This window comes from Cervus canadensis, chromosome 11 (assembly GCF_019320065.1).
Source record: "Cervus canadensis isolate Bull #8, Minnesota chromosome 11, ASM1932006v1, whole genome shotgun sequence".
Classification (NCBI taxonomy): Eukaryota; Metazoa; Chordata; class Mammalia; order Artiodactyla; family Cervidae; genus Cervus; species Cervus canadensis.
In genome coordinates this window covers 33,024,868-33,047,335 of record NC_057396.1, presented here as the reverse complement: position 1 = coordinate 33,047,335, position 22,468 = coordinate 33,024,868, and the positions used below count along the sequence as shown (strand labels likewise).

At 34.7% G+C, this 22,468-nt stretch overlaps 1 protein-coding gene across 30 annotated transcripts in view; it reads right to left on the bottom strand.

Moving 5' to 3' along the window:
* The window catches only part of SOX6 (SRY-box transcription factor 6), a 672,686-nt gene that overhangs the window by 283,773 nt on the left and 366,445 nt on the right, over positions 1-22,468 (bottom strand). The window contains exon 1 of one of the 30 annotated variants that reach the window (XM_043481427.1): positions 15,058-15,094. The exons of the other annotated variants lie outside the window; for them this stretch is intronic. The gene's annotated coding sequence lies outside the window, so the exon portion shown is untranslated. Of the gene's footprint in view, positions 1-15,057; positions 15,095-22,468 lie in introns of those variants that run through there. 30 annotated transcript variants of the gene reach the window in all.

The following is a 22,468-nucleotide window of genomic DNA, read 5'->3' as shown; positions in this document are numbered from 1 at the left end:
TTGAAGAGCACTCTTAAATTTTAATTAAAACCCTCCAAGCTCACTAAAATAATTAGACACTAAAATGCGCCAGTTTTATTTTGAAGTCACTGTAACGTACAGAGCACACTCCCTGATCGACTGTGCGTGCTCTCCTTCTCTTTCTCTCCCCCTCTCCAGTGAAACAACTGATTTTCCAAATACGAACAAGGGGGTATAAATAGACGCTGTTCTCAATCTTGCTCCTCATGCTGGGAAGCTGACAGAAAAGACAGTAGAGGGGGCTTCTCAGACTGCACCAAACGAACCTAGAATAACTTGCCTAACCAAGAGTTCGAATCACTGACAAACGGCAGATAAAATTCAGTCTTCAAGGAACACCACAAGTTATATCACTGATCTTTTTTGATCCAAAAGCCAAACCTTTAACCTCTTAAATGTTTTTGCTATCTTAAAATATCTCATACAATGCTATATTCCATCCTATTTTTAGCCAAGCAGCAAGAGAAAGCATGCCTTTCCCATACAGCAGGGCAATGATATAAACATCAACACAGATGCTCTGCCAGGAAGAGCTGGACTTCTCAAGCACTTGATCATTAAGGAATGCACCAACTGTTTTGGATAATCTCGTGCCAGCTCCCCTTTTGCTCCACACTCCCCTCTGGGAGTGGCCAATCTTGTCCTGGTCCTAATTTTTCATTTTACTCCTCCATAGCCTCCCCCCCATCCCCCAAAAGATGAGAAATGGCATTTATGCCTAGCAATGAAAAAGCAAGCTCACTTCCCCAAACAGACCAAAACTTTCAAACAATTAACCCTCCCCTCTTCTTTCAGATAAATTACTAAGTATAAAATGCAATCTGTTTCCTTTGTTTATTCAATATGAACAATTTGTAAATGACTCAAGGATAAAATTCAGAAAATGTTGTGCTAAATTAGAACCATTATAAACATGCTAATGACTCAATGCTTGAGTAAAACACGCATGATCGGTGTGAAGAAATAGATTTAGTTCCTGTGAAATTCTGTTGTGCTGCTTTAAAATGATTTGGTCATTAAATCAAATATATTCCTTCCAGGAAAAATGTTAATTCTACAACCACTTTACTAGATAATATACTGTGAGTGTCTCGGTATGTGTGTGTCAATGGTAGCTATTGAAAATGTCATTTGAACTCTTAGATGCACAATTTTGACATGTTTATAACAGAGAGAAAGCCCCACATTTAAGAGCTGCCAGAAAAACATATATAGACATCATCACATTAATTTCAATATTCTCTCTTTGTACTGTTTTGATCTACCAAAGTCTGATAATGTTTTATAGGGACCACTTAAAACTGGCACTTAACATACATTCATGGAACTCACATTGTTCTACATGTGCAGGTAAGAGGTATCTCTTTCATCTGCTTTCCAAAGATGCTTAGCACCTAAAAGTATCAGAAGGATCATTGAAAACCAAATTCCTCCTGCATATATCTCAAAGTACAACTGCTACCAATGCCAATACAGAAAAAGAGGGGCAACCAGCAGGTGAATCAGAGGCTCACAGCCTCCTGCTGTAGCTGAGACTTCAATGATCACTAAGACTAAAACCCCATTTCAGAAATGAGGAAACAGAGTCAAGATATGGAAGTCACCTCCCTGACCTTGCCTTGCCCAAAGTCAAACAGTCGGTGACAGAGTCCTGGCTCCAGTTCAGTGCTGGTTTCACTGAAATGACTATTTAAATCATTACTTGACATCAGTTTTATAGTCTCTATGAAGCAGCTCTCAATGATAGAAAAAAATAATAATGTGTGTGCTAGTCACTCAGTCATGTCCAACTCTTCGTGACATTATGGACTGTAGCCCATCAGGCTCCTCTGTCCATGGGATTTCCCAGGCAAGAATACCGAATTGCTATTTCCTCCTCTAGGGGATCTTCCCAACCCAGGGATCAAATCCAGGTCCTCTGCACTGCAGGCAGATTCTTTACCATCTGAGCCACCAGGGAAATCCCAGTGAAAATTATTTTTTTCTATTATGATGCATAGTAATAGAAAATAGTAGGAAAAATAATTATGTTCAATAATATAAAAATAATAGAAGAAATCATGTCTATTATTAATTTCTTCAGATGTGGAGTGAAGCACTCTAGTTCTTTAGACAGGGATGCTAAAAATGGTATTGCAGTGAAAGTAGTGTTCAACAACCATGTCTCCCATACATACTCCATTAGGCCGATCTTGTTCCTCCATACTGCATTTTCCATAACGTCTTACCTTGTCTGAGCTAAGAGCTTTCTTTACCTGAAAGCATCAACTAAGGAATAGCTAAGATACTGCTTAAAAATACTGTTGAACTCAAACAGTAATCCCTTCCAGATTACAGTTTATTTCATGTATGCAGTGCACAGAAGTAAGTGCAGAGACTGATACTTTTCCATCACTCCACTGCCAAAGGCTAAAGGTAGTCAAATACAACACGGGATGTTGCTCTTTGTGTTCTACAAACGGTTGATTTCATTTTCACTCTTTCAATTACATATTTAACTGCTTTTTTAAAACTTCATAGGACTGTGGAAACAATAATTTTATGCATCCATTGTATCTTATACTCCTTCTTTTGATAGAATTTCTTTGGGTTATATTTCTGAATGCCAATATTGTCCCGATGAAGTTGTCAATCACAGTGCTTTGCAGTCTGCCTTGTTTGCAATCTACTGCTTTTCCCAGACACAGAGGAATTTGACCCCGTCAGAATTCTCTCCTGAAACGATCCAGAAAGGCTCTCTTTTGTTCAAGTTGAAAGTTATAAGCATGTGGGCCTAGGATTGTCATGGCCATTCTCCCTGGTACATGGAGTCTGTCTGCAATAAGAATGAATAATGCCAAAAATACTAGGAAAAGTAGAGGAGCAAATAGGAAAAGATAGAGGGGAGATAAAATCTTTATATCATGTTAGCATAGTTACATTCCAAAAAAGAAAAGCCAAATTCTGCTCCTGTGATTCTTGATAATGTAAGCCAATATATTCCTGTTTTTGCTTATACTAATTGAGTTGGCTTTCTTTAAAAAGCCAGTTGCAACTTTAAAAGATACTGAACAAAAACAAAACCATAACAAAAACTGTCACAGCATGTGCACATGCTCAATCATGTCCAACTCTTTGCGACCTCATGGACTATAGCCCACCAAGTTCCTCTGTCCATGGACTTCTCCAGGCAAGAATCCTGGAGTGGGTTGCTATTTCCTACTCCAGGAGATCTTCCCGACTCAGAGACCAAGCTGAACCTGCATTTCCTGCATTGGCAGGTGGATTCTTTACCACTGCAGGGTATACAATTTTAATGCACTGAAAAACACCAATGCATTACCTTGTATTACTTGAGTAAAACATTTATTATGCAAATCTTGAAATAAGCCTCTTGCTTTATTGAAAGATATGCAGCAATGTTAAGATAAAATACTATAAGACTGCTATTTACAATTATTTAGCTATCTGAATTAGAATTTTCTGAACATGATGCAATCAATGTCTGAAGTTCCAATACTTTGGCCACCTGATGAGAAGAGCCGACTCATTGACAAAGACCCTGATGCTGGGAAAGATTGAAGGCAGGAGGAGAAGGGGATGACAGAGGATGAGATGGCTGGATGGCATCATTGACTCAATGGACATGAGTTGGAGCAAACTCTGGGAAATAGTGAAGGACAGGGAAGCCTGGCGTGCTGCAGTCCAGGGGTCACAAAGAGTCGGATACCACTGACTGAACAAGAATAGCAAAAGTAGAAACTCAAGGTCATTAAACACAACTCCCATCTAAGATGAGCAAGCCCCAGTTTCAGTTTCATGTTCATCAAAGCAGCTTCATTGTTCTGGTTAGTTGACTTTATATTTAACGTTATAAAACAAAATTACAAAATAAGTCTTTACTGATAAAATATCCCTTCCTGTATATTTTATTCATGCATTGACAATCCATAAGAGATCAATTTAAAATAAGGATATATTCAAGTTGGTTCTAAGGGCCCTTGATAATCTGACCCTAGTGATTCATCTCCCACTATTTTTGCTACCTGAAACTGTTCATTCTTTTTAAATGAATTCACCAAACATAACTCACTCTTCTGTACATGTCTTATACTTTTTTCACTTCCACACTTTTGATCACGACATCTTCCTAACATTAGAGTCTCCCCACTTCTTGATGCCTATGAAAAACACTCCTATTCTGCAGTACCTACATTAAATATCACCTCCTCGATCATGCCTTGATTCATCACTTGATGCATAAATTCTCACCCTCTGAAAAGCAAAATAACACTTGCTGAGCACATATTATCTCTCAGGCACTGTGCTTTTTGTACTTTTTCCAGGTATCAATTCATTAACTCTGAACTTCATAACTCTTTCTTCTCCATCTATCACTGCTATTACTTAATTTTATCACCATATGACTAAATATATAGTCAAGTTCATTCTATATTACCTAAGTTCCTTCATGATCAGGGAATGTTTCCAATACTACTTTTGTGTTCTTCCATATTACTTAAGCTGTGAACATAGTAATTACTAAAACAAATTCTTTAATATACTAAAGAAGATCACTTTGTGTGTGTTAAACAGTGACAGAATGACTTTTTTTTTAATTAACAATATTGACATATAATTTAATATATATCATATAATAAAATCACCCATCTTAAATGTGTATTTGATGAATTTTGTCAAATTAAACACTCATGTAGCAGTCACCACACCAAAAAAATATAGAACATTTCCAAAAAGTTATCATATGCTCCCTTTCAGTCATTTACCCATAATCCTAACCCAGGTAACCATGGATCTGACTTCTATTGCTATAAAATAATTTTGCCTACTTTTGAATTTTATAAAAATTAAAGTATGCAGTATGCATCAATGCTTTTTGGATATGAATCCTTTCAACTAGCATACAATTTTTGAGATTCAATCATGTTGCAGCATGTATGAGGACTTTGATTCCTTTTGTTAATGGATAGATTTCCATTATACAAATACATCACAAATTGTTTATCCATTCACCTGTTTTTGGACATGTGGGTTTCTCCCACTTTGGGGCCATTATGAAAATTCATTCTGAAGTCTTTTTATGAATATACATCTCTTTTTCCCCTCTAAAAATGGAACTTGCTTTTAAAAGTGGAGTCATTATAAATGTGATTTTAAAAGAAACTGCCAAATAGTTTTCCATAAGGACTGCATCATTTCACACTTCCATTAACAAAGCATGGGAGTTCTAGTTGCTCTGTAGTCTCCTTAACACTTCTTAGTGTTAATACTTTTAGTCATTCTAGTGATTGTAGAATGGTATCTCACGTGGCTTTAACTTACATTTACACTTCCTTAATGACTATAGAATAAAACATACTTTAATATGCTTATCGGCCATTTATATATCTTCTTTTGTGGAGTGTTATTCAAATATTTTGGCCATTTTTATATGCAATCATTTGTCTTTAGCTTTGTGAGCTTTAAGAGTTTTTTACATTTATATATACTTTATAAATTACATATTTATACAATATAAATTATGTATTTCTATGATACATATAATTTGTTCTATATTACACATGTTATTGATATACATATAAACAGATACATATCTTTTATATATTTATGTAAATTCAAATCTTTTAACCTAGTCTACAGTATGCCTTTATTTTCACGAGGTATCTTGTGAGGAGTCATAGTATTTTATATTGATGTTATCCAGTTACATATCCAATTATAATTACCAAGGTTATTTTCTTTATGATTAGTGTTTTCATCTAAGAAATCTTTACGTCCACCAAGATCATGAAGTACTCTCCTACATTTTCTTCTAGAAGCTTTACAATTCTAGTTATATTTAGATCTGTGATCCAGTCTGTTATTTCACGTGTATAAGTCTGTTTCCGGATTCTCTGTTCTGTTTAATTGATTAATTCATTATCCTTACACTAATACCAAACTGTTTTGATTATTGAGCTTTATAGTAAGTCTTGTAATGACATAGATTAAGTCCTCCATTTTTGTTCTTCCATTTCAAATTTGTTTTGACTATCTTCAGCCTTGACATTTCCATTTGAATTTAGAATCAGTTTGTTTGTCTCTCCATCCCCCCATCAAAATAAAACATCTTGGATTTTATTGGATTTGCCTTGAATCTATTGGTCACTATTCATCCTTTATTATTCTTAATATAAATATTGAAAGCTAAGAAATTCCCTCAAAGTACTATTTTAATTTTATCACACACATTTTGTTAGGATGTGTTTTCAATATCATTCAGTTTAATATATTTTATACATTTCCTTGTTCTTTTCCTTTTTATATGGTTTATTTAGAAGTATGTGTTTTAATTCCCAAACATTTGATATTTTTGTTATCTATTTGTAATTTTATCTATTTGCAATTTATTTCCACTGTAAACAAGGAATATATTCTCCATAATTTCAGTCCTTTTATGTTTATTGAGACTTGTTTTATGTTCTAGCATATGCTTTATTTTTTGAGATTTGCATATATATTTCAAAAGAATAACTTTTCTATAATTTTTAAGTGTAATGCTCTATCAATGTCAATTAGGTCAAATTCTTTGATAATGTTTTTCAGGTCTTCTATATTCTTATGGATTTTCTGTCTTTTTTTTTCAAATTTTGGAAGAGAAGTACTGAAATCTCCAACAATAATTATAGACTTGTCTTTTTTTATTTTCAGTTTGTCAACTTCTGCTTCATGCATTTTGAGCCTCTGTTTTTAGATGCATACACATTTATAAATGTTATGTCTTCCTGATGACCTAGCTCTTTAATCATAATGGAATATATTTTTAAAATCTATGGTAATATTCCTTTCTCTACAGTCTACTTTTATATTAATATAACCACTTCAGCTTTCTTATCATTAGTGTTTGCATTATCTTTGCTCACCCTTTTACTTCAAACCTATCTATATCTTTATATTTACTGTGTTTCTTATAGCCAGTGTATTAATTGATTCTTGCTTTTAAATCCAATCTGATAATTTCTATCTTTCAAAATTAGTACAATTAGTACATTTATATTTAATATAATTATTGTCAATAGAGTTTAAGTCTATGATTTTGCTATGTTTTCTTTATTTTATATTTAATTACTTTAACTTTTAAGAGTTATTTTTTCTCCCCTGTTGATTTATTAGTTGTACCTGTTTATTTCATTATTCTATTGGTTGGTCAAGAATATGTATCTTTAACTTACAACAGACTATCATCAAGTAATATACCATGTAATATACAATGTAAGAAACTTAAAAATACCCCCTCTTTGGTGCTGTTGTTTTTAAACATACTACTTTTAAATGTTTTAAACTCCATAATACATTGCTATATGTTTTGCTGTAAAGTAAATTATACCTAAATTAATTACACCTAAAAAAATTATATTCTAACTACTAAAAAATGTCTTCAGATTTACCATTTCCAATACTCTTCATTTCTTTTTAAAAACCTAAGCTTTCATCTAGAATTATTTTCCTTTAGCCTAACAAAATTTCATTAAAATATACCATAGAGAAAACTCACTGGCAGTAAATTCTCTGAACTTTTGTTTGTCTGAAATGTCTTTATTTCACCTTCCAGTCTGAAGTATATTTTTAATAAACGTGGAATTCGAGATTATTTTTTTCCTTTTAGGACTCCAAAAGATGCCATTGCAATGTCTCTGATTTGTATTTTTTTGGATGTGGCATCAGGGATAATTTCCACTTTTTCCCCACTAAAAACAATGCATTTCTGGTGACTTTTAAGATTCTCTTTCATTAGTTTATAGCAATTTATTTTAGTGTGCCCTGATATATATTTTTCTTTGTGTTTATCCTTCTTGAGCCCAGAGATTTATATTTTTTGACAAATTTGGAATTTTTCCAGCCATTTTTTCACATTATATGTATCTATACATATATATACATGACATGTATATATATATATATATACACACACATATATATATATGTTTGGTATATCATCTCTAGGAACTCTAATTGCACATATGACTCACCATTACCTCTTAAAAGCTATGAGGCTCTGTTTAATTTTTTTCCCCTGTCTTATTTCTCTCTGTGCTCCTGTCTGGATGGTTTCTATTGCTCTGTTTTTAGTTTAACTGATCTTTTAATTGACAGCTAATTATTTAAATACTTCGAGTAATTTTTTAAAATTTCAGGTATTATATTTTTCACTTCTTGGATTTCTAAATGCTGTTTTTTATTGTTTTCATTTCTGTCTTCAATATGTTCATATTTTCCTTCAATCCTTGAGCATATGTTAATTTTCAGTCATTATCTTCTAATTCTACTATCTCTTTAATTTCTCAGTCTCTTTCTATTGACTGATTTCTTCTTCTTCATATGTCTACTATTTTATTTTATTGTATATTGGTAATATGTACACAGCCCCAACCAGTAACGCTGAAGAAGCTGAAGTTGAACAGTTCTATGAAGACTTACAAGACCTTTTAGAACTATCACCCAAAAAAGATGTCCTTTTCATTATAGGGGACTGGAATGCAAAAGTAGGAAGTCAAGAAACACCTGGAGTAACAGGCAAATTTGGCCTTGGAGTACGGAATGAAGCAGGGCAAAGGCTAATAGAGTTTTGCCAAGAAACCACACTGGTCATAGCAAACACCCTCTTCCAACAACACAGGAGAAGACTACACATGGACATCACCAGATGGTCAACACCAAAATCAGATTGATTATACTCTTTGCAGCCAAAGATGAAGAAGCTCTATACAGTCAGCAAAAACAAGACTGGGAGCTGACTATGGCTCAGATCATGAACTCCCTATTGCCAAATTCAGACTTAAATTGAAGAAAGTAGGGAAAACCACTAGACCATTCAGGTATGACCTAAATCAAATCCCTTATGACTATACAGTGGAAGTGATAAATAGATTTAAGGGACTAGATCTGATAGACAGAGAGCCTGATGAACTATGGATGGAGGTTCATGACATTGTACAGGAGACAGGGATCAAGACCATCCTCAAGAAAAAGAAATGCAAAAAGGCAAAATGGTAGTCTGAGGAGGCCTTACAAATAGCTGTGAAAAGAAGGGAAGCCAAAAGCAAAGGAGAAAAGGAAAGATATTCCCATTTGAATGCAGAGTTCCAAAGAATAGCCAGGAGAGATAAGAAAGCCTGCCTCAGTGATCAGTGCAAAGAAATAGAGGGAAACAACAGAATGAGAAAGACTAGAGATCTCTTCAAGAAAATGAGAGATACCAAGGGAACATTTCATGCAAAAATGGGCTCAATAAAGGACAGAAATGGTATGGACCTAACAGAAGCAGAAAATATTAAGAAGAGGTGACAAGAGTACACAGAAGAACTGTACAAAAAAGATCTTCACAACCCAGATAATCACAATGGTGTGATCACTCACCTAGAGCCAGACATCCTGGAATGTGAAGTCAAGTGGGCCTTAGAAAGCATCACTACAAACAAAGCTAGCACATGTGATGGAATTCCAGTTGAGCTATTTCAAATCCTGAAAGATGATGCTGTGAAAGTGCTGCACTCAATATGCCAGCAAATTTGGAAAACTCAGCAGTGGCCACAGGACTGGAAAAACTCAGTTTTCATTCCAATCCCTAAGAAAGGCAATGCCAAAGAATGTTCAAACTATCACACAATTGCACTCATCTCACACGCTAGTAAAGTAATGCTCAAAATTCTCCAAGCCAGGCTTCAGCAATACGTGAACCGAGAACTTCCAGATGTTCAAGCTGGTTTTAAAAAAGGCAGAGGAACCAGAGATCAAATTGCCAATATCCACTGGATCATCACAAAAGCAAGAGTGCCAGAAAAACATCTATTTCTGCTTTATTGACTATGCCAAAGCCTTCGACTGTGTGGATCACAATAAACTGTGGAAAATTCTGAAAGAGATGGGAATACCAGACCACCTGACCTGCCTCTTGAGAAACCTGTATGCAGGTCAGGAAGCAACAGTTAGAACTGGACATGGAACAACAGACTGATTCCAAATAGGAAAAGGAGTACGTCAAGGCTGTATATTGTCACCCTGCTTATTTAACTTACATTCAGAATACATCATGAGAAACGCTGGGCTGGAAGAAGCACAAGCTGGAATTAAGACTGCTGGGAGAAATATCAATAACTTCAGATATGCAGATGACAGCACCCTTATGGCAGAAAGTTAAGAATTAAAGAGCCTCTTGATGAAAGTGAAAGAGGAGAGTGAAAAAGTTGGCTTAAAGCTCAACATTCAGAAAACTAAGATCATGGCATCTGGTCCCATCACCTCATGGGAAATAGATGGGGAGACAGTGGAAACAGTGTCAGACTTTATTTTTCTGGGCTCCAAAATCACTGCAGATGGTGACTGCAGCCATGAAATTAAAAGATGCTTACTCCTTGGAAGGAAAGTTATGACCAAACTAGACAGCATATTAAAAAGCAGAGACATTACTTTGCCAGCAAAGGTCTGTCTGGTCAAGGCTATGGTTTTTCCAGTGGTCATGTATGGATGTGAGAGTTGGACTGTGAAGAAAGCTGAGCGCCAAAAAATTGATGCTTTTGAACTGTGGTGTTGGAGAAGACTCTTGAGAGTCCCTTGGACTGCAAGGAGATCAAACCAGTCCATCCTAAAGGAGATCAATCCTGGGCGTTCACTGGAAGGACTGATGCTGAAGCTGAAACTCCAATACTTTGACCACCTCATGAGAAGAGTTGACTCATTGGAAAAGACCCTGATGCTGGGAGGGATTGGGGGCAGGAGGAGAAGGGGACGACAGAGGATGAGATGGCTGGATGGCATCACTGACTCGATGGGCATGAGTTTGAGTAAACTCCGGGAGTTGGTGACGGAGAGGGAGACCTGGCGTGCTGCGATTCATGGGGTCGCAAAGAGTTGGACACAACTGAGTGACTGAACTGAACTGAACTGATATTGCTAAGTGTTTGGAATTTGTTCTTTTCCTTTAAATATTATGAATTTTCTTCTGATGGGTATTTATTCACTCACAGATCATTTGATCCCTTTGAGGTTTCATTTTAAAACTCTGTTATGGTGAGAATAGGTCAACATTTACTCTAGGGCTAATTTATCCTTACTCCAGAGATATGGCTTTTCTGGGTCTCCACTGAATACCCTGGGTGTTCAATGAAGACACTGCACTAGAGAATATAGAAATTTAAATTTATCTCTATAACACGTGAACCATGATAGTTTCGCAGTTTATTAGTTTTTCTCTCCCACGTAGTTTTCCTTTGCCAAGTTTCTTGTAGTGACACTCTATTCATGTAGTATTAACATTCAGCCAAAACTCAAGAGGATCCCTGAGAAGACTGGTGGAATTATCTCTCTGTATAATTTCCTTCACTCTCAGCATCCTTCCTGCAAGTTATAGCCACTATAATTTCCCCAAACTCTGATCTCTGATTGTTCAGGTCAATCAGGTTGTCTTATGGTACTTGGGTTGGTTCTCCCTGCATCAGGGTCTGCTAAATGCCTCTAGGTAGAAAGCCAGGACAATTAGGGCTCAGTCTGTCTCCTTCCCTCAGAGATTACAGTCTCACGCTTCCAGTTTTCTAATTTTTTAAAATAGGTGCCACATATAGCAATCAAGATTTCTTGTTAGGGCTTCCCCAGTGGTTCATTGGTTAAGAGTCTGCCTGGCAATGCAGGGGACATGGGTTCAATCTCTGGTCTGGGAGAATCCCACATGCCATGGGGCAACAAAGCCCGTGTTCCGCAATTACTGAGCCTGGGTACATAAAGCCCATGCTCCACAATAAGAGAAGCCACTGCAATGAGAAGCTGGTACACCACAACAAAGAGTAACCCCCACTCACCACAACTAGAGAAAGCCCATGCAAAGTAACAAAGACCCAGTGCAACCATAAATACATAAAATTTTTAAAGATTTCTTATTGATATTAGAGAGAGGGCCCATCAGTTACATATTAATAGCAGAAGCAAGACTATTGATAGAATATACTTTTAAAAATGATGCTATCTCAGAAAATTATTCTTTACCAGTTACTGTTTTAAAAGATAGTTTACGGGTTTTTCCATTAATTTCACATTAATACTTTGGCTTTTTACAGAGGTAGAGGGCAATTAATCTTTATAAAGGATTTTGAATGTCATGGCTTTTTATAAAACATAATAGCAAGCCATGACATCTCTCTTTTGGAATAAGAGAATAGTAAAGCTAAAAAACCTACTGGAAAATTTACTAGTCAACACCACCATGCTATAAACAGAGAAACTGAAGCCTAGATAAGGAAAAGTGACTTAAGATCACATTTTGTGATGCAGCCTTGAAACACAGGTGTCCCAGAGATCACTCTGCTGATCGTGAACACAAAGAGAATTGACTTAAACCCTGATAGTGCAGCATTCTTATCATAGCTTCAAAGATACATACAAGTAGCTGATGAGTGCTTTGAGCCCTTAACTACTCCCTGAAAAGTAGCATAACCAAGCAGTTCAAAATGGAAAGCTGGATAACTACTAAAGGAGGCATAAATGACCATGTATCAATAAGGTCATAGAGAAGGAAAAATGAAATAATAGCAAAATGCATGATTAATTTAAAAAAAAAAGGCAAAAACTAAGAAATAAAAACCAGATGAACAGGGAAAACAGAAAATAAATTTTTAAATGGTAGATTTAAAACCAAATATCAGAAATTATATTAATGTAAATGGGCTAAATATGACAAATTTTAAAAGATAGTCAAATTGGGATGAAAATCAGAATCCAACTTTATGTTTTTTAAAACAGGGAAACTTTAAATATAGGATAAAAAAAGGTTAAAAGTAAATAGATAAAAAAGGGGTATATCATACAGGCATCAGCCAAAAGAAAAAGCAGATACAGATATATTAATATTAGGTAAATACATTTTAAGACAAGACATATCAACAGAGGTAAGGAAGAACACTGAATAATGATAAAAGGATCATTTCAACAATCCTAAAACTAGTACAGTCAATAAAATAAAACAAAGCCAACAGAGAAAAATTAAGCATTTCCACAATCACAGTTGAGATTTTTAACATAGCTCCCTCAGTAGAATAAGAGAAAAATCAATAGAAATGCAGAATAAGCAATATGACTAACTCATACTAAATGATACATATCAAAAACTACCCCCCAATTGTATAATATACATTCTGTTCAAGTGCACATGGAAATTGCTCAAACAGACACATGTTTAGGGATAAAGCAAGTCTAAACAAATTTAAAAAATTGAAATTATGGACAGTAGTTTTTGGACCACAATGAAATCAAAATAGGAACAGATAATATGAAAATAACTAGGAAGTCAATAAATCGGGACTTAAGCAACACACTTAACAAATCTATAGCACAAAAAATTAATCACAATGATATTAGATGATATTTTGAGCTGAATTATAATGAAAATCTGACATCTTAAAATTTATATGTCAGATAATGCAGCTATTAACTTAAAATGCAAAGGCTACAAAAGCAGAAAGGTTGAAAATCAACTACCTAAGCTCAATCTAAAAAGGACAACAAAAAACCTCCAGAAGAGGATGATGAAAACATATATGAGAGCACAAATCAATGAAATGGACAGCTGAAGTACAATAGAGAACAAAATAAAACTGAAAAGATAATTTTTTGAAAAAATAATAAAATTAATAAACCTGCAAGATATCTCAAGTAACAGGGGAAACAAATTATTATTAGTAATGAAAAGGAGATATCACTATATATTCCGACAGATACTATAATAATGAGTAAACAACTTTACTCTAATAAATTTGAAAGTTTAGATAAAAAAGAAATATTTCCTTTAAATAACTTATTAAACTAGAAAACCAAAATAGTTCTTTATCTACTAAAGACATTGGATTTATAATTAAAGCTTTTCCACAGAGGTACTCTAGACCCTGATTGTTAAATTCATGAATTTTTTCAAACATTCAAGGAAGAAATTGTATCGATATCATACAAATTCTTCAGAAAAAAGACAAACAAGAATCATTGCCCAATTCATTTTGTGATACCAGAAAAACCTTGACAAGTACATTATAAGAACTCTACAGACCAGTCTCTGTCATAAATATAGATACAAAAATCCTCAACAAAATATTAGCAAATGTAATCCAACAATATATAAAAGGATCAAGTGGGATTATTCCAGGAATACAGAATTGCTTAAAGATTCAAATACCAAGCAATACAATATGCTTTATATGAAAAAGGTGAAAAATCATATGATCATTGCCATAGATACAGATAAAGCACTTTATAACATTCAATACTCATTCATGATATTTAAAAAAAGAACTCTCAGCAATCTAAGAATGAGAGAATACTTCCTTATTTTGATCATACACCTACAACAAACATCGTTATTAATGGTTAAATACTGAATGCTTTCTTCTGAGTTTAAGAACAAGTCAGAAGTACCTATTATCCTTATATTCAATGTCATCCTGGTAATCCTAGGTAGAGAGATAAGATAAGAAAAAGAAACAAATGTACATAGTAGACTTCTGGTTTCCAGTTTGGCATGTAAGAAGTTTAGAAATTGACACTGAGTTCCAGCAACAATTTAAAATCTGAACAAACTCAAAAATCAATAACTCTTTTTTGATCCATCAGAGAAGTGAGCTCACCTAGCAAATCAAAGCTCCAAGTATTGAAGAGAAAGACAGGTAGATACAGAGATTCACAAATTACAAGAGCAGAAACTTCTATGGCAACCAGTGCCAAGGTAGGAAAATATAAACTATCATTGAAAAATTACTGAAAGCTTGCTGTGGACAATTTAAACTTAAAAATTCCAGGGAGACCCAATTATATTCTACACTTTTGTGAGTGTTACCTCCAGGTGCTCTGACAGGTCTTCACAGTGAATATCAGAGAACGATCCCCCTGTGCTTCCAGCAGAGAAAGAGGAAAAGGAACCATTTTGAAATATACCAGATTAGTCTGTTCTGAACAAAGCCTACACTCAAGAAAAACATTTTTACCAGAGCTCAACATGGTAGGATTTATCAGAACCTAACCTACCTGGGAAAGTGAAATACTCAATTCCAGCTTCCTCTAGCCTTCCATGTGGGAGAAGGAAAATACTCAACTCCAGCCCCCTCCAGCCAAAGTGTCCCACCTAAGGGGGAGGGGGAGGGAAGGAAGGAGAAGCACTAGTAAAGCTCATGGTCCAGGGCCACAGGGTCACCAAATGACTGAGGCCTAATCACAGGGCGAGGGAACACTTTCCCTCTCTCCTATACTTCAGTGATAAATTACTAAAACCTTATTTATCTTAGCTCTTTTTATCCAGTACGTCATGTTTGCCTTTCAACAACAACAAAAAAAGTGCAAAGTATACTGAAAAGCAATAACTACAGGTTGAAGAGAATGAAAAAGTGTCAGAATCAGAGTCAGATATGGCAAGACTGTTGCAATTGTCAGACCAGGAATTTTTAAAAACTGTGAGTAATACACTAAGGGTTTTAATGGAAAAAATAGAAAATATGCAAGAACAGATAGAAAATGTATGCAGACAAGTGGAAATTTTAAGAAAAAAATCTAAAAGACATGCAAGAGGTTAAAAAAAACCACTGATAAAAGACATGAAGAATGTCTTTAATGTACTCATTAGTAGATGGGAAAAATCAGGAACGTCTTTGAGCTTGAGAACATGGCAACAGAAACTTCTAAAACTGAAAAGCAAAGAATAGACAGACTGGGGGGAAAATTAGAACAGAATATTCAAGAATTATGTACAACTACAAAGGTGTAACGTATGTGTAATGAGAATACTGGAAGGAGAATAAAGCAAGAAAGAAACAAAAGCACTATCTGAAGTAATAGTGACTGAGAATTCCCCAAAATAATGTCAGACACCAAATCACAGATCCAGGAAATTCAAAGAACAACAAACAGGATAGATGAAACACACACACACACACGTACACACACAAGATAAAAAGAAAAACAAAAAACTAAGCATAGGTATATAATATTCAAACTCCAGAAAATCAAAGATAAAGAAAAAAGTCTTGAAAGAAGACATTTGGATGGGGGGGGGGGGCGGGACAAAAACCTACCTATATAGAGAAGAAGAGATAAGAATTACATCAACTTCTCCTCAGAAACCATGCAACAAACAAGAATAGAATAAAATGCTTAACATTGAAAGAAAAAAAATAAAAAGAAAGAAAGAAACCCTAAAATCCCATACCCTTCAAGACTATCCTTCAAAAGTGAGGGAGAAAGATAGACTTCATCAGACCAAAAACAAACTGAGGGGATGTGTTGCTAGTAGATGTTGACAGTAGACCTGTTTTGCAAGAAACATTAAAAGCTCTTCAAGGAGAAGAAAATTATATAGGTGAGAATCTAAGATCTACATAAAGAAAGAAAGAGCACTGGAAAATAAATGAAAGTAAAATAGAAACTTTTATTTTTCTTATTTTAATTGATCTAACAGGTAAGTTTATTCAAAATAATATAGCAACAACGTATTTGATTATATGTGTATGTGTATATAAACATAAGTATGGTGGAGGTGGTTTAGTCGCTAAGTCATGTCCAACTCTTCTGCAACTCCATGGACTGTAATGCACCAGGCTCCTCTGTCCATGGGATTTCCCAGGTAAGAATACTGGAGTGGTTGCCATTTCCTTCTCCAAGGGATCTTCCCAACCCAGGGATCAAATGTGTGTCTCCTGCACTGGCAGGCAGATTCTTTACCACTGAGCCACCAGGGAAGCCCAACTTAAGTATACATGTATGCTTATGTGTAAGTGAAATTGCATTAATTTATCTTTGAATGCTGAGCCAGCTATGCATACCAGGGATAAATCTGTACATAAGAGTGTATGTATACTTAGGTATAAGGGAAATGATAGCAGTGATACAGGGATGGGAAGGAGGAACTAGGAATATTTTGCTATTATAGGGTACTTGCATTACCCATGAAGCAATATAGTGTTATTTCAAAGTACACTTGAATTAGTCACAAGTATATATTGCAGACTCTAGGACAAATACTAAAAAAATCTTTTTAAAAGAGAGTGTAATTGATATTCTATGAAAGGGAAGAAATGGGTTCATAAACTATGCTCTATTTAAACCACATAAAAAGCAGAAAAAAATGTAGAAGACAGAAATACAAATAGAAACAGTGCTAAATATACTAATTATTGGATAAAATATTAATCCAGTTATATAGTAGTCACCTTTGCATGTCAATGGTCTAAATATGCCAATTAAAATATTGAGATTGTCAGAGTTGATGGAAAAATCAGGACCCAACAATTTGTTGTCTAAAAGAAATATTTTACATATAAAGATATATATAAATTAAAAGTAAAGAGACAGAGGGGCTTCCATGGTGGCTCATACAGTGAAGAATCTGCCGGCGATGTGGAAGACTCAGGTTCAACCCCTAGGTCAGAAAGATCCCCTGGAGAAGGGAAAGACTACCCATTCCTGTATTCTTGCCTGGAGAATTCCATGGACAGAGGACCCTGGAGGCTACAGTCCATGGAGACAGAGAAAGATATATTATGTTAACACTAAGCAAAAGAAATCAGGAATAGCTATATTATTTTCAGACAGAGCAGGTTTCCAAGAAAGAAATTCTATCAGGGATAAAGAGGGGCATTACACAGTGGTAAAGGGGCCAATACTTCAAGAAGATAGAACAATCCTTAATGTGCATATGTCTAACAGCAGAGTGTCAAATACATGAAGCAAAAACTGACACTGCAAGAAGAAATAAATTCATTATTACAACTGGAGACCTCAACACCTTTCTATCAGAAATGGACAATTCCAACAGCAGAAAATCAGTAAGTATACAATTGAACTCAACAGCTCTATCATTCAACTGGATATAATTGACATCTATAGACTACTTCATCCAACAGTAGAAAATTAAACATTCTGTTATTCTCCTGGGCTTTTGATTGAGATTGCATTGGACCTACATACAAACAATGAAGGAGTAGAATTTGAAATGAAAAACACTGTGTATTTATCACCACAAAAAATTATACTATAAAACTCTAATGGGAAATATCAAAGAAGACAAAATGGAGGGATATTCCATCTTTTTGCTAGGTTTTTTTTTCATATATATATATATATATATATATATAGTTGAGGAAGTACCCCTCTATTCTAAGTTTGCTAAGAATTTTATCATGAATAAATATTAAATTTGGTAAAATCACCAGTGAATGTATGTTGGGCTTAGTAGTGCTGTGCTGTGCTCAGTTGCTAAGTTGTGTCCAACTCGTTGCAGCCCCAGGTACTGCAGCCCGCCAGGCTCATCATATGTTATAGGAAATTGCAAATTAATACACACAGAGATAACACTATATACTTACCAGAATGACCAAAATCAATGCAACTCCATGTTCACTGGAGCATTATTTTCGAACAGCCAAGACACAAAAGCAACTCCACAAATAGAGGAATAAAGAAAATGTGAGATAGATTATATACATATATGTATATAATTACATGTTTGTGTGTATATATTTACATATATACACATAATATATACATGTGTGTATGTATTATGGATTATTATTCAGTCATAAAAAAAGAAAGAAACCTTGCCATTTGTAACAACATGGATGGACTTTAAAGGCATTAGGCTAAATGAAATATGTGAGAGGAAGAAACTCTGTTGTCTCACTTATATGTGGAATCTTAAAAACAAACAAAAAATAAACAAACTGAGCTCACATATACAGAGAATAGATTGGTGGCTGCCAGAGGCAGAGGGTAGTGTGGACAAATTGAGTACAAACTTTCAAAAGGTACAAACTTTCAGGTATAAGATACATTAAGTCTTGGGGATGTAATAAACAACATAATGACTATATAGTTAATAATACTGTATTTGAAAGTTGCTAAGTTTTCATCACACAGAAAAATTTTGTAATTGAGAATGGATATTAACTAGACTTACCGTGGTAATCATTTCACAGCATATACAAACATCAAATCATTATGTTGTAATCTTAAACTAATATATTGTTTTATGTCAATTATATCTCAATTTAAAGGAATAGGAGTGGTCAAAATCCAAATACCCAATGACACCAAATGCCACAGAGGAAGTGGAGCAACAAGAATTTACATTCCTTGTCACTGTGAATGCATAATGATAAAGCTTTTTGGAACACAATTTGGTGGTTTCTTACAAAACCAAACATACTCTTAACATATGACCCAGCAATTACATTCCTTGGTGTTGACTTAAATGTCAATATCATATGAAAACATATGTCTGCAGTATACCTTGAACATGGATGTTTATAACAGCTTTATTCATAACTACTAAAATGTGGAAGCAACCAATATGTCCTTCAGTAGATGAGTGAATAAACTGTAGTACATCCAGAAAATGTAATATTATTCAGCAATAAAAAAGAATGCGATCCAAAGTCATGAAAAGACATGGGAGAAACTTAAATGCATATTATTAACTGAAAGAAGCCAATCTGAAAAGTCTGCATCCTGTATTTTTCCAATTTTATGACATTCTGGAAAAGGAAAAAACTATGGAATTTTAAGAAGATTAGCAGTTGCCAAGGGCTATGGGGGAATGAAGGATGAATAGACAGAGTACAGAGGATTATCCAGGCAATTAAGTGATTATGTATGATACTACAAAGGTGAACTGATGTCACTACATATTTGTCAAATCCACTGAATGTTCAATATCACAGATGAATCCTAATGCAAACTATGGACTTTGGATGATGATGTAAGTTCGATTTAAAAAAATATACTGCTCTGATTTGGGACACTAATAGCAGGAAGTTGTGTGTGTAAGGACAGAGATATATGAGTACTCTCTGTACTTTCCACTTAATTTTGCTGTGAACCTAAAACTTCTTTAAAAAGTAAATTTTATTAACTAAAGAGAGTACATATAGTAGAAAATAGGAAACAAAATTTATAATTCACCGACTGAAAGCACAACTGGAAACTATATAATTGATGATGTAATTGAAAAAAATGTAAAGCCTAAAATAAATTATTATAATGAATAAGTATATTTAGTGAGATTTCTGGATATGAGATTTACATTAAAATATATTCCACATATATGAAAAATAGAAAATAAATTATTAAAAAGCAATAAATCTATAAAACGTATAGGATTTCTACACACATACCTAGAGGAAAAAACCTTCAAATGATTATTAAAATAAATTTTAGTACAATAAATGGAAGGATATGTTTTGCAAATGCATTGGAAGCCTCAAAATTTTTAAGATGTAAATTATTCCCAAATTGATCTATATAGATATACTGAGATCCAGATTTAAATCTCAGAAATTTTTTGTAGAAATTAACAAGTAATTCTAAAATTTATATGCATGAAGAGTCATGATGAGTCAAGAAAATTTTGAATAAGAGAAAAATTTAAAGACTACATTACCATGTGATTTTATTACAAATCTACAGGTATTACATAGTATGCATTGGTAGGAAGATAACTAATAGATATAGGACACTACACTACCACTACCTGTAACAATAGAGTGTCTATGTTGAGTGAAAAAATGCCCAAGAAGATGTATGCTTTGTTTAAATTTATTTACATTTCCATTTTATATGAAGTTCAAGAACAGATGAAATTAATTTCTGGTGATAAGAGAGGACAGTGATTATTTTTCAGAGGTTATGATTGTGACAGGGATTGAGGGAATCTACTGGAATATTGGAAATATTCTATATCATGCTATGGATGGTGGTTACATTAGCATATAACTATATAAAAATTTACCAAGTGGTATACTTTAACTTATACATTTTACCACATGTATGTTATACATTTTACCACATGTATGTTATACTTTTTGCAGAAAAAGTAAAAGTAAAGAATTATTATAATATACTGCTGCTGCTAAGTTGCTTCAGTCGTGTCCGACTCTGTGCGACCCTATAGACCGCAGCCCACCAGGCTCCCCCACCCCTGGGATTCTCCAGGCAAGAGCACTGGAGTGGGTTGCCACTTCCTTCTCCAGTGCATGAAAGTGAAAAGTGAAAGTGAAGTCTCTCAGTCGTGTCTGACTCTTCATGACCCCATGGACTGCACCCTACCAGGCTCCTCCGTCCATGGGATTTTCCAGGTAAGAGTACTGGAGGGGGGTGCCATTGCCTTCTCCATATTACAATATATTGAGGCATAATTCTATTCGTTATATTATGAAATGGAAATGAATGACATTTTGTAAAGGGAACATCCCACTTGCTGAGGTGAAATACTTCTTTCTGGTGGCTCAGCTGGTAAAGAATCTGCCTGCAACGTGGGAGACCTGGGTTTGATCCCTGGGTTGGAAAGATCCCCTGGATAAGGGAAGGGATACTCACTCCAGTATTCTGGCCTGGAGAATTCCATGGACTGTATGTACATCCATAGGGTTGCAAAGAGTCAGACACGACTGAACAACTTTCACTTTTACTTTCAGGTTTCCACAGACTACTGCAGAGATGAACACAATACTACTTAAGCCAAAAAGAGGTCATTTGACTATGGAAAAGCCAGGCACTTCAGAATAGAAATGGAAATAAAATTATTAGATCCCCGAGTGTCTGAAAAATACATATATTACCTTTCTCTTGGTCCAGAAAAAGGGACAATTTGTCTAGTTTCTGCAGCTAAAAGTAAAATAACACCTTCCACATAATTACATGGATTATTATAATTACTATTATAATAATAATCATTATTATGAGAAGACAAGTAACTGCAGAAGTTGGAACAAAGGAATCCAGGAAAGGTACGAAGTTTCCTAAAGCTTTGATTGCAAATTCTCCAAACATTTACTCTGAGATAAATGTCTACATCTCCTAAAATGGCTTAACAAGTCTTCCATGTTCTGGAACCCACTTACCTCTCCATCTGTTCTTTTCAGCATTCTCTACTCTTTTCCTTCTACTCCATAAAGAAAATCAGTTCCTACAATGCACAAGACACAACCTGCTAAATTCTCTCTTCCCTGTGATCTTTACATGCGCTCTTCAGACTGCCTGAAACATTCCACCACTTTCTTCTATCCACCAACCCCTATTCATTCAGTGATAATTTACAAGTAGTTTTCTCAGGAAAGCCTAAAAAGACAGCTGAAATCTTAAAATGCCTATCATGACTTTCATCATATTTTATTGTAATTACTTCATCATCAATCCTCTCTAAAAGACTATAAGCTCCAAGAGGCCAAGAAACACATCTACTCTGTTCACTAACATATTCTTTGTGTCTAGCATAGCCATTAGATCATAGTAGACACTAAACTAAAAACATATAAAATCAGTGAAAATGAACGATGAGAGGATTTATGGTGCAGTAAATCTTACTGGGATCCATAGGACAAGCAAACAGTCTTTTGTACACTTAATTTTAATACTATGCTTCGGTTTTTTTTTTTTTTTTCCTCTGTAGACA